Source organism: Cervus elaphus, chromosome 5, assembly GCF_910594005.1.
Source record: "Cervus elaphus chromosome 5, mCerEla1.1, whole genome shotgun sequence".
NCBI classification, from domain to species: Eukaryota; Metazoa; Chordata; class Mammalia; order Artiodactyla; family Cervidae; genus Cervus; species Cervus elaphus.
In genome coordinates, this window is record NC_057819.1 from 107323384 (window position 1) to 107339420 (window position 16037).

Genomic DNA, 16037 nt, shown 5'->3' on the forward strand with positions numbered 1-16037 from the left:
CACAGGCACATAGAGTTGGAGTCCCCACAAATCCCAGCTTCACTAGATTTTACCACTGATTGGCTGTGTGACCTTAGGCAAGTTAATAAACCTCTCTGGGCCTCCACTGCCTTAGAATGGAGGGTTTGGGAGGATTCGATAAGTTACTTTGATACTTGGCCCACAGCAGACTCCCACAGGGATGATGACGGTGGTGGTGATGGTTCAATGAGGAGCATCTGCAATTTCCTTCTTGGCCGTGGGAAAGGCTCACTGTTGCCTCCGTGGCAACTTCCTCCACCTGGGTCCCCTCCTGCCTCCCAGAGGAGCTGGACCCAGACAGCTGGGCTCCTAACACAGACCTCCTGCCTGGAGGACATGCCATGAATAGCACTCCATGCAGGCCCACGCCCAGGAGCTAGTGCTGCTGTCTGCTCTGCTGTCTGCATGAAGCTCCTCTTGGATGCTGCCCACTGAGACTGTGTAGTCCAGGCAGCCTGGCGAACACTGTTCCTCAGGAGCATCAGCACTCCTGGGCCACCCAGGTTCTCCAAGAACTCCTCCCCCGACACACACCTGCTTGTTATGGTATCCCTCACCAGTGGTCTTTTAACTCTACTTGCATACTCCAGGGACAGGGGCTCATGACCTCTTAAGGTCACTCCTCTAATCATTGGAAAGCTTGTCCGTGTCCTGAGCCAACACCCACCTCTCCACTGGTCTGGCTTTGCTTCCGGGGGCAGTGAAAATCCTGCTGGTCCGTGAGAGCAGAAGCCCAGACAGTGTGACCACCCAGCAGTTACCACCTGTCCCCCAGCTGGTCTTGGACTGCTGGGCTGTGGACAGACCAGGCACAGCAATTCCTCCCCTCTTCTTCCTCCTCCTCTGCCCTTGAAGGCACCAGGCAGTTTCAAAACCTTTATGTGTCACGTGAACACAGTTACATAAATATTACGTGTGCATGATTTTAAGGATCATGAGTGATGAGATTTCAAGGTGACAAGATTCTTTGTCTTTCTTTTGGAGAAGATATTTGAATACAGTGCTTTTTTGGGAAGGAGAGTGGGAGGCAGAGGTGGTTCTGTTTCAGAAACTTGCCTCTCCCAGCTCCTGGGCCCAGCTGGACACCTGCAGGGTGGATCAGGCTCACATCTGGGCGTGCACTCCTGGCTATGCCCAGATGTGGGTGTCATGTTGCAGACACAGGCCATTTCTGATGCCAGCGAGGGGGCTTGTTCTGCCATGGGGGGCACACACACTTATGGGGCGATCCTTAAGAAACAGGCCCTGGGCGGGGGTGGGGGGTGGAGTACAGGCGCCTCCCACACATACTTGCGCACAAGTATTCAGAGCAGCACAATTCACAGTAACCAAGAGGTGGAAGCAGGCAAACGTCCATCCACAGACGAACCAAGTGTGGTCCATACCCCCGATGGAGCATTACTCAGCTTTAGAAAAAGAGGCGATGCCGACCCTGGTTCCAATGTGGATGAAGCTGAAGACATTATGGTGAGTGAAACACGCCAGACACAAAAGGACTAATATTGGGCTGCATGACCCACTTACATAAGACACCCAGAGCCTCAATCCATAGACACAGGAGGTGGTGCCCAGGGGCTGGGGAAGGGGTGGGGAGAGAAGGCTTAATGGGGACAGTTTCGCTTTGAGAAGAGGAACAATTTCTGGAGGTGGAGGGTGGTGACGGTTGCACAACAACGTGAACACAACGCCACCCAGCTGCATACTTTAAAATGATTAAAATGGTAAATGCTACTGTTATGAGTACTTAACGATAACAAAAATACTAACACAACAACCCCGCCCCCGCCCCCCGACATAAACACACGATCACCCGGGGAGGCGCCTCTGCTGGGTGACTGGTCTGTGGGCGGAGTGCGTCTCCGCGTGTTTGCACGCCTCGGTGGAGGGCAAGTGCGCAACGCAGGCGTTTCGGAGGGAAACTGAGTCTGGGGGTGGGGGGTTGCGGCTGGGCCTGTCTCGGCCCGAATCCAGATTTCGCGCTCCTTTCCGAGCCCGAGTCCTTCGGGGGCCGGCCCCGAGGGAGGAGGACGGGGGGCTGCTTAGGCCCCCGGAGCAGACCGCCCCCTCGCAGGCGGATCAGATAGGAGGCTTGGCTCGAGCCTCAACTTCAGGGAGGCCTAGCGGGGCAGGCACCGCACACGCTCTGCCCGCAAACGCTGCCCTCCCGCCACAGCTGCCCCCGAGGCCACGCCGGCCCCTGAGGCCACGCCCGGCTGCGCGGCCGCCGAGAGGACGGGCACCACCTGCCGGCGGGGAGGACGCTGCGCGGGCCGGGCGGGGCTTCCTCAGGCTGCCTGCGGGTCTCCGCGCCCTGGGATGACAGCGACCCTGCTTTATCTTCCAAGTCCAAGCCCAGAGCCCCCTCTGAAAGCCCGGCTGGGGTCGTTCCCAGCCCCCCAAACCCCGCTCGCGGGGGCGGCGGGCCTCTGGGCCCCATCTCTGCTCCGTCCTCCATTACGGCCTCATCCTACCCCGATCACGTCTACCAAGACCCCATTTCCAGAAGAGGTCACATCACCGGCCTGGGGATGTGAATTTGAATGCACGCTAGTGAACTCAGTAGAGCCTCTGATGTTTCCTCCTCCCGGGAGCCTTCCCCGACCTCCGGGACCAGCCACTGTCCTCCGAGCCGGACACCTGCGGTGTAGGCGGGGGTCTGCACTGGACTTGCCTCACCGCGCCCATCTCTGGGAAGGGGAGTCACAGCCTCATCGTTTTTTTAAATTGACTGTGCCTCGTGGCTTGTGGGATCTTAGTTCCCCCAGCTGGAATAGAACCCTGGGCCCTCTGGTACTGGAAGCAAAGAGTTCTAAGCGCTGGACTGCCAGGGAACTCCCCAGTCCTGCACCATTCTTATGTGGCAGGAATGAGACCAACCCCACGTGGGTATTCAAACTGCAACACGGTTTTTTTCCCCCTTTTGGACTATTTCAAATGGAATTCAGCATTCACAGGATGAACCCACAGAAAGAACTATCAGATCTCGGTGGTGTGGCATGTTTCATATAGCAAATCTCAGCCTTTACCCACATAGCTCAGTGAATGGCTATGGTTCAAATGGTTGAAAGCAAAACAAAAGGAACACTGTTGTCCTGGATGTTTTTTTTTTTTAATTCTTGACCCTGCCAGCCAGCAATGTCAAAAACCATGTTCGAGATGGCTTTGCCCTCAGTGCTTATGGAAGTTAGGGAGGCCTGGGGCAGGGGAACAGATTTCTGCCCAAGCACTTACTGTATATGACCAGCCAGCAAATGGGTGTGGACCACATAAGCAGCAAAATGGAAACATGCTCCTGAGATTAAAATGTTTTCAAAAGCGAATCAAATGCAGAAAGTGCTAAAAAGAAAGGTTACATCAGCACATTGTGCCACATTTGGGAAATGGGCGGGTGTGACCTATGCTGAGCAACCGAACCTGGCCAGCAGGGAGGCCTTGGGCAAGCCCTCTGCTTCTTGTCATAAGAAGAAAAAAAAAAAAAAGCTTTTATTCAAAGTAGATGACAATTCTGGTTACACAGAACAACAACTATTAATATCACTCACCCGTGTCTGTCACTGGCCCTCTGTCCTCATTAAAACCCCCATAAAGTGGCAGCAAAACCCTGGTTCCCTGGTGAACACGGCACCCTAAGACCTCCACTGCGGGTGTTCAGGAACTTTCCAACTTCAGGCTTTAAAAATAACACTCAAGGACCTCCCTGGTGGTTCAATGGTTAGGAATCCACTTGCCCATGCAGGGCACGTGGGTTTGATCCCTGGTCCAGGAAGATCCCACGTGCCTCAGGGCCACAACTAGTGAAGTCCACGCACTCTCTAGCCGCAGCAAGAGAGGCCACCCAGTGAGAAGCCTGAGCACTGCAACTAGGGAAAGCACGTGTGCAGCAGTGAAGACCCAGCACACCCCCCAAAATTAATACTTTTAAAAAATGACACTCAAGTGTAGGTTTAAAACTTTGCCTGTATTTTGGATCACTTCTTCTGTGTGGGCCCTTGGAAGTGGAATTCCTAAGTCAAAGAGAAAAATAATTTTTAAGTTTTTTGATGAGAGATTTCAAACTGGTGGCTGCAGAGCCATTTTGTCTTCTAGCTGAGTCTGATTTGTTGCTGTTGTTTAGTTACTCAGTCGTTTCCGACTGCGACACCGTGGACTGTAGCACGCCAGGCTGCCCTGTCCTTTACCATCTCCCGGAGCTTGCTCAAACTCATGTCCATTGAGTCTGATTTGCCCCATGCAAATTTTTTAAATTCATGTCAATGTTTCAAAGAAAGAGGAAAAAAGAATAAAAGAATCAAGATTTCCCATTGGAATTCAGATTTCCAGCTTGTCTTAGAAAATCAGAGCTACCCAATCAATCAATGTAATACATCACATTAACAGAACAAAGGGAAAAAGCCATATGGTGATTGAAGGAGTCTTTTGGGCCTAGAAAAGAGAACAACAGCCTCAAAGGCCCCTTGCTGAATCATCTAACTTCGGAGAAAACAAAGCATAACTTTAGTTCCACCCTGATGCTCCAGGTTGGTTACATCTATCTGGGACGTATCACCTCCTGTCTGGAAATCTACCAACCCCTACACCTGCCCAGAAGACTTATCACCCCCTGTCCAACTACAAGTGTCATCTCAAGAAAAGAATACTCAAAATATCCCGCCTGATTGACGTTTCCCTTATCGCTTCCACAAACCTCCCTATAAATATGAAGCCTCCCTGATCCCTTTCGGCCTCAGCCTGGTCGTTAGGCCGACTGTCGCCCTTTCTTGCCTGAATAAAGGTAACCTACTTCTGTTGAGGTCGTCTTTCCTTTTCTGCCTCGCCGGAACTGTACCTTACAGTGATCTCAACTGATACAGAAAACACATTTCACAAAAGCCAGCGCCCCTTAGGATAAGACACTCACCAAACTGGGAAGAGAGGAAACATCCTCAGTGTGATAAAGGACATCATACTCAGCGGAAAAGACTGAATGCTTCCCCCTAAGACAGGAGCAAGATTAGAATGCCGGCCCTTACACAGCTGTTCAGCGTAGTGGTGGAATACTTGCCAGAGCAATTAGACCAAAGAAAGAAAGAAAGAAACAAAAATCATCCAAACTGGAAAGGAAGAAGTAAAGTATCTCTGTTCCCAGATGACATGACCTTTGTTGTTGCTATTGTCTAATCGCTCAGTCATGTTCCACTCTATGGACTGTATCCCACCAGGCTTCTCTGTCCATGGGATTTCCCAGGCAAGACTACTGGAGTGAGTTGCCATTTCCTCCTCCAGGGGATCTTCCCAACCTAGGGGTTGAACCCAGGTCTCCGGCATTCACAGGCAGGTTCTTTACCAGTAAGGTACTAGGGAAGCCCCTGATGTGACCTTACATACAGAGAATTCAAAGAATCCACTGAGTAACTATTAGTGCTAGTCAATGAATTTAGCAAAGTTGCCAGGTACAGGATCAACACACAAAAATCAGCTGTATTTCTATGCACTAGCAACGAGCAATCCAACAAGGAAATTAAGAAAATAATTCTACTCACAATGGCATTCAAAAGAATAATACTTTGAAATAAATTTAACCAAGGAGGTGAAAGGCTTGTACACTGAAAACTACAAAATATTGCTGAAAGAAATGAAAGAAGACATAAATACATGGAAAGACATCTTGTGTTTACAGATTGGAAGACTTCATATTGTTAAGATGCAATACTACCCAAAGCAAATAAATAGATTCAAATCCCAATGGCTTTTTTTTTTTTTTAAAGAAATAGAAAAGCTGATCCTAAAATGTATATGGAATTGCAAGGGACCCTGAACAGCCAAAACAATCCAGAGTAGAAAAAGATATCTGCAAAAGTCTCATGTGCGTGCTCAGTCGTGTCTGATTCTTTGTGACCCTGTGGACTGTAGCCCGCCAGTCTCCTCTGTCCACGGAATTCTCCAAGCAAGAATACTGGAGCGGGTTACTATTTCCTTCTCCAGGGGATCTTCCCAACCCAGGGATAGAACCCAGGTCTTCTGAGTCTCCTGCATTGCAGGCAGATTCTTTTACCACTGAGCTATCAGGGAAGTCTCAGATCAGAATACAAAAAGAACTCCTACAAGTCAATAACAAAAAGGCAAATAACCCAATTTTTAAAATGGGTATAGGACCTGACTGGAGATTTCCCCCAAAATATATAAATGGCCAACAAGTACATGAACATATGAAAGTGTATGTAATGTCATTAAGGAGTCAAGTTGAAACCACAATGAAATATACTCACTAGGATAGTTATAGTTTGCTTTTGAAGGGAAAATAGTAAGTAAGTGTTGGCAACAATGTGGAAAAATGAGAACTCTTCATTGCTGATAGGAATGTAAAATGGTGCAGCCACTGTGGAAATAGTTTGACAGTTTTCCAAAAAGTGAAACAGAATTACCACATGACCCCACATTTCCACTCCTAGGTATACACCCAAAAGGACTGAAAACAAATACTCATACGAAGTGTTCACAGCAGCATTATCCAGAGTGGCCAAAAGGTGGAAACCGCTGCACGCCAATCAACTGATGAATGGGTAAACAAATGTGGTCAGTCTGTACACTGGAATATTATTCAGTCATAAAAAGGAATGAAGAACTGATTCTTCCTACAATATGACAATATGAATAAACCTTAAAACTTCATCCTAAGGAGAGAAGCCAGACTTGACAATCATGTATTGCATGGCTCTGTTTATATGAAAAGGTAACAGAGACAGAAAGCAGACTTGTGGTTGCTGGGAGCTAGGGGGAGTGGGAGGGGTGCACAGGTGGTGACAGGGTCTCCTCCCGAGGTGACAGAACATTCTGGAACTAGATTCAGGGGACAGGAGCACCGCAGGTGAGTGTGCTGAACGCCACAGATATGCACACTTGAAAATGGCTAAAATGTGGAGAAGGAAATGGCAACCCACTCCAGTATTCTTGTCTGGAAAAGTCCATGGACAGAGGAGCCTGGCGGGCTGCAGTCCATGGGGTTACATGACTGAGCATGTGTATACGAGGGTGGAGGGAGACGGGTTGGTAGCAATAAAGTGGTAGAACTAAAAAAAAAAAAAAAGGAAATGGCTAAAATGGTAGATTGTACCTCAATCAAAAGTTTAAAAGCCAGACGGCCTGGCTCCGGGCCCCAGCCATTGGAGACCAGATCACCTTCTTCCACCCGAGGATGGAAGAGAGACATTCTCAGACAACTGGGCAGTCCCAACCCTTTGGTGGGGGCAGAGGGGAGTCAAGAATGTGAGAAGAACTGGGGGGAGACACAGGCAGCCCCGAGCACCATCCGTCCACAGGGACTTGTGTGGTCAGAGATGGATTGTCTATCAGTCTGAGTATAGCCACCGGCCACTTGGTGTCCAGCACATCAGGAAACTGAGATGCTGAATTTTTCACTTTACTTAATCGGAATGGAAGTGTAAATCCCACAGGACTTCAGGGGCTGTGCTGACGCCGGTTGCCTTCATGTGCTGCCCCACCTGGTGGCTCCCCTCTGTGGCCCCGCCCAGCAGCAGGGCCTGAGATCCTCTGGGTCCGCTCATCACCCTGCCCCAGCAGGCAGGTCTTCCCAGCCCACTGACATCATCACTCTGCTTGCCCACGCGCCCCACTCTCTGTGGCCCCTGAGGTGTCTGGTCTCCCCATAGCTGCTCCTCTCGTGGCAGGACCACGGGGGCCTGGCTAGGAGGAAACCCACAGCCCTGCAGGTACTCCTACCAGACAGCACCCGCCTTTCCTAGCGGGAGCCCAGAATACTCAGGTTGCTAATTTGAACCCAAATAGTGAAGTTCTCTCTCTCGCCTCTTTAGGCACTTATTCTGTAATTTCAGTTTTCAAAAACAAAACCCTCCTGCCTGCAAAGCTCGTAGATGGCCCTGAGATCTGCCTCGTAAAACAAATGGGTCTCCTTGTGGTTTTACGGTTTCATAATCACCCCACGTAGCAGTGGTGCATTTCCGAGGGAAGCTGGCCCAGAGCCGCAGGCGAAGGGGCACGAAGGCGGAGCGTTTAGACCAGTGAGTGAGCTGAACCCCTGGACAGCGTTGTCTGTGGGTTCCTGGTCTTAAAGCAGACAAATGCACACTCACATTTACTGTTCTGCCTGTCAGGTGCTAGGGGTATAAGGACGAACAAACAGAGAAGCTTATTAATTCATTCAGCAAGCATTTATGGCCTCCTGTGTGCCAGAAACTGGGTGTATTAGTCAACATTCTCCAGAGAAAGAGAATCAATAGAATTGAGAAATATGTACATGTGTTTGTATCCTACTTATATGGATATGCAAAGAACCTAGAATATTCAAAATAACTCTGAAAAATAGCAAAGTTGAAGAATGGACACTAGCTGGTTTAAAGCTACAGTGAAAAGGAGAGTGTGGCATTGGTGTCCAGCAGACACTTAGGTCAATGGTACAAAACAGAAAGTCTAGAAATAGACCCACGGGTCTGGACAAGTGAATTTCAACAAAGGCGCAAAGGAAACTCAGTGAAGTAAGGCTAGTCTTTCAACAAATGGTGCTGGAACAATTGAAGTCTGTATTCGGAAAAAAAAAAAAAAAAAGAACTTGGATTTATACATAAAAATTAATAGGGGGAGGGACAGATTGGGAGCTCGGGATTGACTTGTACACATTGCTATATTTAAAATAGATAATCAGAAAGGACCTACTGTTCATAAGTAAATAAACAAATTTAATACAAAATATTGCTAATACACTGTATACAAAAATCAACACAAAAGGGAACACGGACCTTGATGTAAAACCTAAAAGTACAAAACTTCTAGAAAAATATATGAGAGACTTTAGACACAATGCCAAAAGCACCATAAAAGAAAAAAAAAATCAACAGTTGAACAAATGCCTAGAAGGTTTTAATATTCAGAGCCATCCAAGAAATAATTGATGAAATCCCCAGAGGGGCACTGTTTACAACTGGTTGTGTCTGCTCTGTATTTTTCTGACCTGCTTTCTCTGAACAAGCCCAGCAATGCCTTGTCCCATCCTGGAGGTAACCTTTCTTGTAGTTTGGTTTCTGCATTTTCAGCCCAGCTTTTGCAGTTTACACCTGGGTGTAAGTGCACCGCATATTATTTGGGGTCTGTGTTTAACATTCACACCAATTAAGCCACTTTTCTTCAGACCCCAGGTGACACACAGGATCTACTTCTTCTTCCTGCTGTGTAGCATCCCACAGTCAGGATGTGTCACGTCTTATTTATCCAGGTCCCTGTTGTTGCCTCAGGCAGAGTCTGGGCAGGAGAGGGACAGATGGGGACACACAGCTGGAGCAGCCAAAACAAGAAGCTGAATGAATGTGGGCGGGGCTGGCCAGAGCTGTACCCTCACACCCTCCCAAGTCTCTGCTTTCAAACATCCTTGCTGGGACCATTGTTCTCAGGGAGGGGGTTGTGCAGAAGCTCCTCCAAGGTCGCCACAAGGTCTGACTCTGCATTACCCCAGGTAGTTCTTTTTATTTTTATTTTTTAGTTCTACCAGTTTATTGCTACCAACCCATCTCCCTCCACCCTCGTGCACACATGCCCAGTCATGTAATCCCATGGACTGCAGCCCTCCAGGCTCCTCTGTCCATGGACTTTTCCAGGCAAGAATACTGGAGTGGGTTGCCATTTCCTTCTCCATACCCCAGGTAGTTCTACCCAAGAAGGTGTGTATGTGTGTGTGCAGGTATGTGTGTGTACCTGTGTCTCTGTGTGTATGCACGTGTCTCTGTGTGTATGCACACATGTGTGTGTATTTGTGTGCAGGCTAAGTTGTGTCTGACTCTGTGTAGGATGACTATTTTGACCTACAAATGAAGGCACCTCACAAAGGAATTTACCGAGTCACCTCCTGGAGGGTCACCAGGAGGACCTTGTGGGGCTTCCTTTTCCTTTTTTGGCCCAGCCATGCAGTTTGCAGGATCTCAGTTCCCTGACCGGGGATAGAACTCAGGCCCTCTGCGGTGGACACGCTGAATCCTCACCACTGGATGGCCAGGCAAGCCCCACCATGGGGTTTTCTTTACATAGTTCTGTCAGCCTGACCCCCTTGAGCCCCTGCAATCCAGAGTGACAGAGGACAGAGTCCTGGGTGCAGCCTCAGCCCTGGCCCTTGTGAGCCTGACTCTGTACTTCTGTCTCTTCACTGGTGGCTGGGGCATCACAGCTGGAGCCAACCACCCAGAGAGAACCAGCTGGGGGGCGGGGGGGCGGGGCCCTGGCCCCGCCCTCAGAAACACTTCTCTTCTGTACAAAGAACAAAAGTGCCCACCTTTCTCTCACTTCCTTTTTGGGGCCTGGGCGGTTGGCCTGTGAGTGGCCAGCTGCTATTTTTGGGTCTCGGCTCCTCCGTGTGAAACCCTAGTCCCTCCACAGAGGAAGGGGGGGCACCAGGTGACCTTGCCCTTGGTCTGGGGTGTAGTCGGCACAGGTGCAGCAGTCAATGCTCAGAGTGACACGCACTTTGGCAGGCCAGGCGGGTTCCACGGGTAGGTTTCCTAGCAGATAAGCGCCGAGAGTGGTATTTATAGCTGCTCAAATCAGAGGGCCTGCCGTGGGACCACACCATCCCCTCCCCTGGTTTTGATGGAAGGGAAATAGGCCCAGGATATGGAGAGCCTGGGCTGAGGTCACACACAGAGCCTGGGACTCCTCCTGAGGGGCAGGGCTGCCCGTCTGGAGCAGGATGGGTTTTCTTGGACCGGGGGCCTCTCCCCCGCCCACCCCCACCCCCATCTCACCCCCACCTCCATGCTCCCAGTGGGCGAGGCTGAGCCACAGGGGAGCAGGGCCAGGGCCATGCACAGTCTGGGGTCCTGGGGTCTGCATCAGGGCAGACGGGGGCTGCCCCCCTCCCCGGCCCCCCGCCCCTCCGTGACAGCCTTCTGCAGCCTTTTCTTCTGCACCATCTGGGCTGCTCTCTGGCTTCACTGTGACCCGATTTCACTGGAATGAAAGTGGCCATGTGGGGCCTGTGCCACGAACCAGACACAGTCAGGGCTGTCCTCCCGGAGGAGTGAGGTTCAGACAGAGTCTTGCAGGAGCCAGTGGGTCACCCGAGCAGGTACCCAGGCAAAGGGCTTTCCAGGCCAAGAGAACCCCACAGGCAAAGGCCCAGGAGGGAAACTGGGTGTGGGGTGGTGGGCTCTAAGAAGGAGCCTGCCAGGTGAGGGGGAAGTGGCTTGGAGGAGGCGGGGCAGAGGCCAGAGTGGTCGTCTCAATATCACCTTGAAGGGACCCCTGCACCTTCAATGGATGAGGGTGTGGAGGGCAGCGGGGAGTTGGAGCCTGTGAGTGCTATGCATGCAGCACCGGGCTGACCGCTGGCTGTGCCATCCCCCGGATTCCCACTCAGCACCCAGCAGTCTGCTCGGCGAGGGCTCAGGAGTGGCGGTTCCGATGGTGACGAGACCAGGGCTGCTGCTTACGGAGATCGGGGGCAAGTCTCCTTCTTCTCCACGTCCCCCTTCTTCCTGAGTCAGATGCGGGGCTGCTGGACAGGCATTTCCGGAGCGTCTCCTCCCGTTGTTCCCCCAGGACACAAGTGAACCAGCCCAGGTCCCTTCCAAGGACACAGGAGATGACATCTCAGGGCTGAAACAGGAGGCCGAGTGGGGCTGGGGCTGGAGACTAGGGGTGCACCCGAGCTCTGTTGGCTGGGAGAGGCCTCCTGTGCCCATGGCGGAGCTGATGCACAAAGGAAGTTGGGCATCAGGCAGGTGGAGGGAGGGAGGGAAGAATGTTTCCAGCAGAAGGAACAGCGTGTGCGAGGACCCTGAGCCAGCACAGGATGTGGCCGGTGAGGCACTAAAGGGTTTGCAGGCAGAGAAGTGCTGACTGGTGGGCCAGGGTGACACAGGTGTTCGGCGTGGTTGTGAAATGTGTGGTTGTGACATAGGTGTGGGGGGTGGTGGTGACACAGATGTGCTTGTGACACAGGTATGCCATTTCTGCTCCTCTCCCTAGCATGGTTCCCAGGAGGGTCTCCTGGCACCACTAACCCAGGCGGAGAGCCTTGTGGAGACGGAGTGGGTGCTGGCCTTGCCCCGCCCTGGGTGTCAGCCACCCTAAGCCAGGAGGGGCCCCGGGTGGGGCAGTGGAGACTGGGGGCAGAACCCTGTGCCTTTCTGCTGTGGGCCCAGCTGCAGTCCCCATCACCTGGGAGGATGGTGGGTGGGAAGCTGGCTCATAAAGCCTCCTCAGGGGGTGGGAGTGTGAACTCTGGGATTCAGAGCATCCTGCCCCCAGCGGTGTCATTCCTGGAAGAAAGATTCAGGGCTCATCCTCTTGGGACAAGTGAAACCCACATTTGGTCCCCCTCACCCCCAGCCCACTGGGCCACAGCAGCTTCCCTGTGGATTCTAGGGAAGGGAGGGTCACTCCTGGGGAAGAGCTTAAGGCCTTCATTTCACCTGTCTTCACCGCCCACTTTACAGACTAGGAAACTGAGGCTCAGAGAAGGGACGCGTTGGCTCAAAGCAGGGCCTGGATGTCTGTGCAACGCCGTCCTTGCTGGGGATGGGGCCAAGGACTTAGGCCTCCCCGGAGCTCGAGATTTCACTCCCAGGTAAGCTCTGCAGCAAAGGAACATTTGCACAGCTGTTTGTAATAACCCTGAACTGAACTTCCGAACGTCCATCAGCCTGAGGACGCGGTGGGTGACCCACAGCAACACACACGACACAGGCAGAGTGGGGGCCACACCAACAAGCACAAACGGTCCCCGAGGGCTTCTCACCAAGGTCAAGATCAGGCAAAACGAGCCTGGGGTGAGGTGACCTGACGGGAGGGAACAGCCCTGGGCTTCTGGGGGCCAGAAACCATCAGCCCAGGTGCCAGGGAGCCAGACACTGGAGCTCTGTGTCACCCTCAGCACCAGAGCCCGGAATCAACAAAGACTGGGAGGCGGGGAGGAGACCCAGGAGGCCAGGGCAGCTTGAGGAGGACCTCGTCCAGTTCCGGGCCAGCTTCATGCTTCTTCTCACACAGGACGTCCTCCAGTTCGGGGACCATGGACAAGTCCTCGCTGAGGCACCACCGCCTCCCATGTCAGGAGGGCCGGGTATCACCTTCTCACTAAGGACCCACTTCGCTGGTCTCCTTCCTCTCCCTCCACCCAGCCAAACCCCTAGGAGGCAAATGCGCGAGCATCCTTTGCTCTTAATTTTCAGTCTTTTCGTCCTTCCTTTATTCACTCGACATGTGCATACTGTGCTCAGAGCTCACCGCTGGGCTGAGGACCAGTCCCCACTCTGCTGCTCTTCCCAGCCTCCTTTCCCACCTAGGACCTGGGCGGAGGCACCTGCTCCTGGAGCCCTGCTTCTGGGGGTCGAGGGGGGGCCTGGAAACGTCTCCCCCAACACCATGTGTGAAACAGAGGGCTGGGGAAGGGGCCAGGAGGGAGTGGGGAGAGCAGTTCCTCCTGCTCCCAAACTTGAGACACAACCAGGTGTCTGGAGCCTTGCACTCTGTCCCCCCACCTGGCTACAACCTGGTCCAAAAACTACAAGAAACTGGGAGACCACCCCCCCCCTCTCCTTCCTGAGCTGCCCTGGGGAGGAGCACTGGACAGCCTTCTGACCCAGAAATCCTGTTTAGAAAGCTGGGAACTATTTGTAAGGCTGGACTTTTTCATTTACAAACCATTTCTCTGCTCACAGCTCAGGGGAAGGGAAGCAAAGTTCGAGCCGTTTTTCTCCCCTCTGGGAGTGTTGGGCAGGTGGAAGGGGCTGTGTGGAGGGAAAGGTTTGGGGCTGGAGGCAGCATGCTTACCAGTTCTGTGACCTTAGGCAGGTGGGTGCACCTCTCTGACCCTCTGTGTCCTCTTCAGCAAAACAGGATAATAAATACAAGCATTTCCAAGTGGATCAAATAAGGTCTGACTAGGTAAACTGCCTGGTGCATGGTGAGCCATGGGTGGCAAGTGCTATTATTAATAGAAACGTGAGAGCCTTATGAGCTGACCATAAGCACACTACCTCCACAGGCCCACGTGACGGTGGCTCCAAGGGCTCCCCTGGTCACTAAAACAGCATCTCCTCTGGCCTCGGGGGCCCAGGTGCACTCCCTAGGCCCCCTCCTTCCCCCTGAGTGATCACAGGCCTTCTCTCAATGGCCACTGAGCACGTGTGCATAGCCTCACCAGCAATCAGGAAATTAAAGCCACAACATACACTTGTCACATGTGAGGTTGCCAAAAAATCTAAACAACTTTGCCTGCACAGAAAGAGACACAGAGGAATGAGGAAGGTTGCCCATCGCCACAGGGAGTGAGTAGGACGTCAACAGTCACTGAAATCGGGATGTGTAGACCTCAAGGTCTGAGGTCCTGCTGGACAACACCCACCCCCCAGAGAGATGCTTGTGTGTTGGCACAAACAGATTACACAGGTATCCCTGGGATACTGATGCTCATAACACCAAGGAATGAGAAACAACCTAGGTGTTCCTCCTCTGCGGACAGACTGGGTGTGGGGTGGTGAAAAGGACCACACCAGGTCCACACCAGGACCATACCAGGAACACGCCAGGTCCACACCAGGAACACATCAGAACCACCAGGTCCACACCAGGAACAAACCAGGCACACACCAGGACCACACCAAGAACATACCAGGAACATACTAGGCACACACCAGGTCTACACCAAGAACACTCTAGGTCCACACCAGGAATGCACTAACCATATGTGCACTAATTTGAGTTGATTGCAACAATGGGTAAAAACATGATGATATATACAGAGTTCTATTTATACAAAACATTTAAAAATAACATGCAAATAGTGCTGTGTACTGTAAGTTCAGAGATAAACACATTCTTTTGAAGGTATAAAAATAACCCTGGAGGACAGAGCCCTGTTGTTGAGGGTGGTTCCTCCTGGTGAGGGGAGGAGTCAGGTGGGGTCAGGCAGCTTCAGAGCTTTCACTGTAATCTTTTCTTTTTTGAAAGAAAAACTTGAAGGCGAATATGCCAACCTTATAACGTGATTCTGGGTGGTGAAAATACAGGTTTTGTTATATTATTCATTGTTATTTTCTATATTTTTTTCATCAAAGGAAACAAAACAAAGCTCTCCTTCACAAGAGAGCACAGTCTAGGAAACATGGGAGGAAAGACAGCTTTGGAAAGCCATCAGTGAAAGCTGCAGCCATCACCCGCAGTGGCTGGGGACCAGGAGGCACGGGGCGCCAAAGCATCAGCCACAGGTGACTGCTTGGGTGTGCCGGGGCCTTTACATGGGGACATCTGGCCCCGTCAGTATCATGCAAGGCAGGTGAGCTGACACAGGGCTCCACTTGATGAGATGCAATAGGAAGGACACGCCTCACCTGGGGGTCTTCTCAAAACATGTGGCCCAACCCAGGGGAGCCCACAGAGACACTGTTCAGCGTTCAGAACTCACAGAAGGAAGAGGAGGACACAGTCAAACCAGGCAGGGAGGGGCAAGCAGAGAGGAGGCTGCAGGGCACTCCACGGGACATGCGACAGAAGACGGGAAAAGAAGAGAACAAAGAAGATGAAAGAGCAAAAGGGAGGGAATGATGCTAGGAGAAAAAGGACCTGAGACAAACCAACAGCAGGCGTGACCCTCGCTGGATCCTGAATCACAGGAAGCAGGCATGGGACTTCCCTGGTAGTCCAGTGGTTAGGAATCTGTCTGCCAATGCAGGGGACATGGGTTTGATCCCTGGTCTGGAAAGATCCCACATGCTGCAGGGCAACTAAGCCAGTGAGCCACAGCTACTGAGCCTGCACTCTGCAACGAGTCGCCACCGCAACGAGAAGCCAGCACACCACAACTGGAGAGTAGCCCCCACTTGCTGCAACTAGAGAAAGCCCGCCCAGCAACAAAGACCCAGCAGAGCCAAAAATACAATAAACAAATAAAAAAAAAAAAAAAAAAGGAAGCAGCCAGGAAAGCTTCTTAGGACAACTGGGAACCTTAAATGTGGATGAGGTATTAGATGATGCCTTTGAATTATCACTGATTTTCTTAGCCATGGACACGACAGTCT

General features: G+C 51.7%; 1 long non-coding RNA gene across 1 annotated transcript; it reads left to right on the forward strand.

Annotated features, from left to right (window-relative positions):
- The first annotated feature begins 1301 nt into the window (after window positions 1-1301).
- LOC122694828 lies at window positions 1302-15756 on the forward strand. Its single transcript, XR_006341246.1, has 4 exons — window positions 1302-1488; window positions 6450-6730; window positions 12456-12586; window positions 15078-15756. It is a non-coding gene; the product is annotated as an uncharacterized LOC122694828 (long non-coding RNA).
- The last annotated feature ends 281 nt before the right edge of the window (window positions 15757-16037 follow it).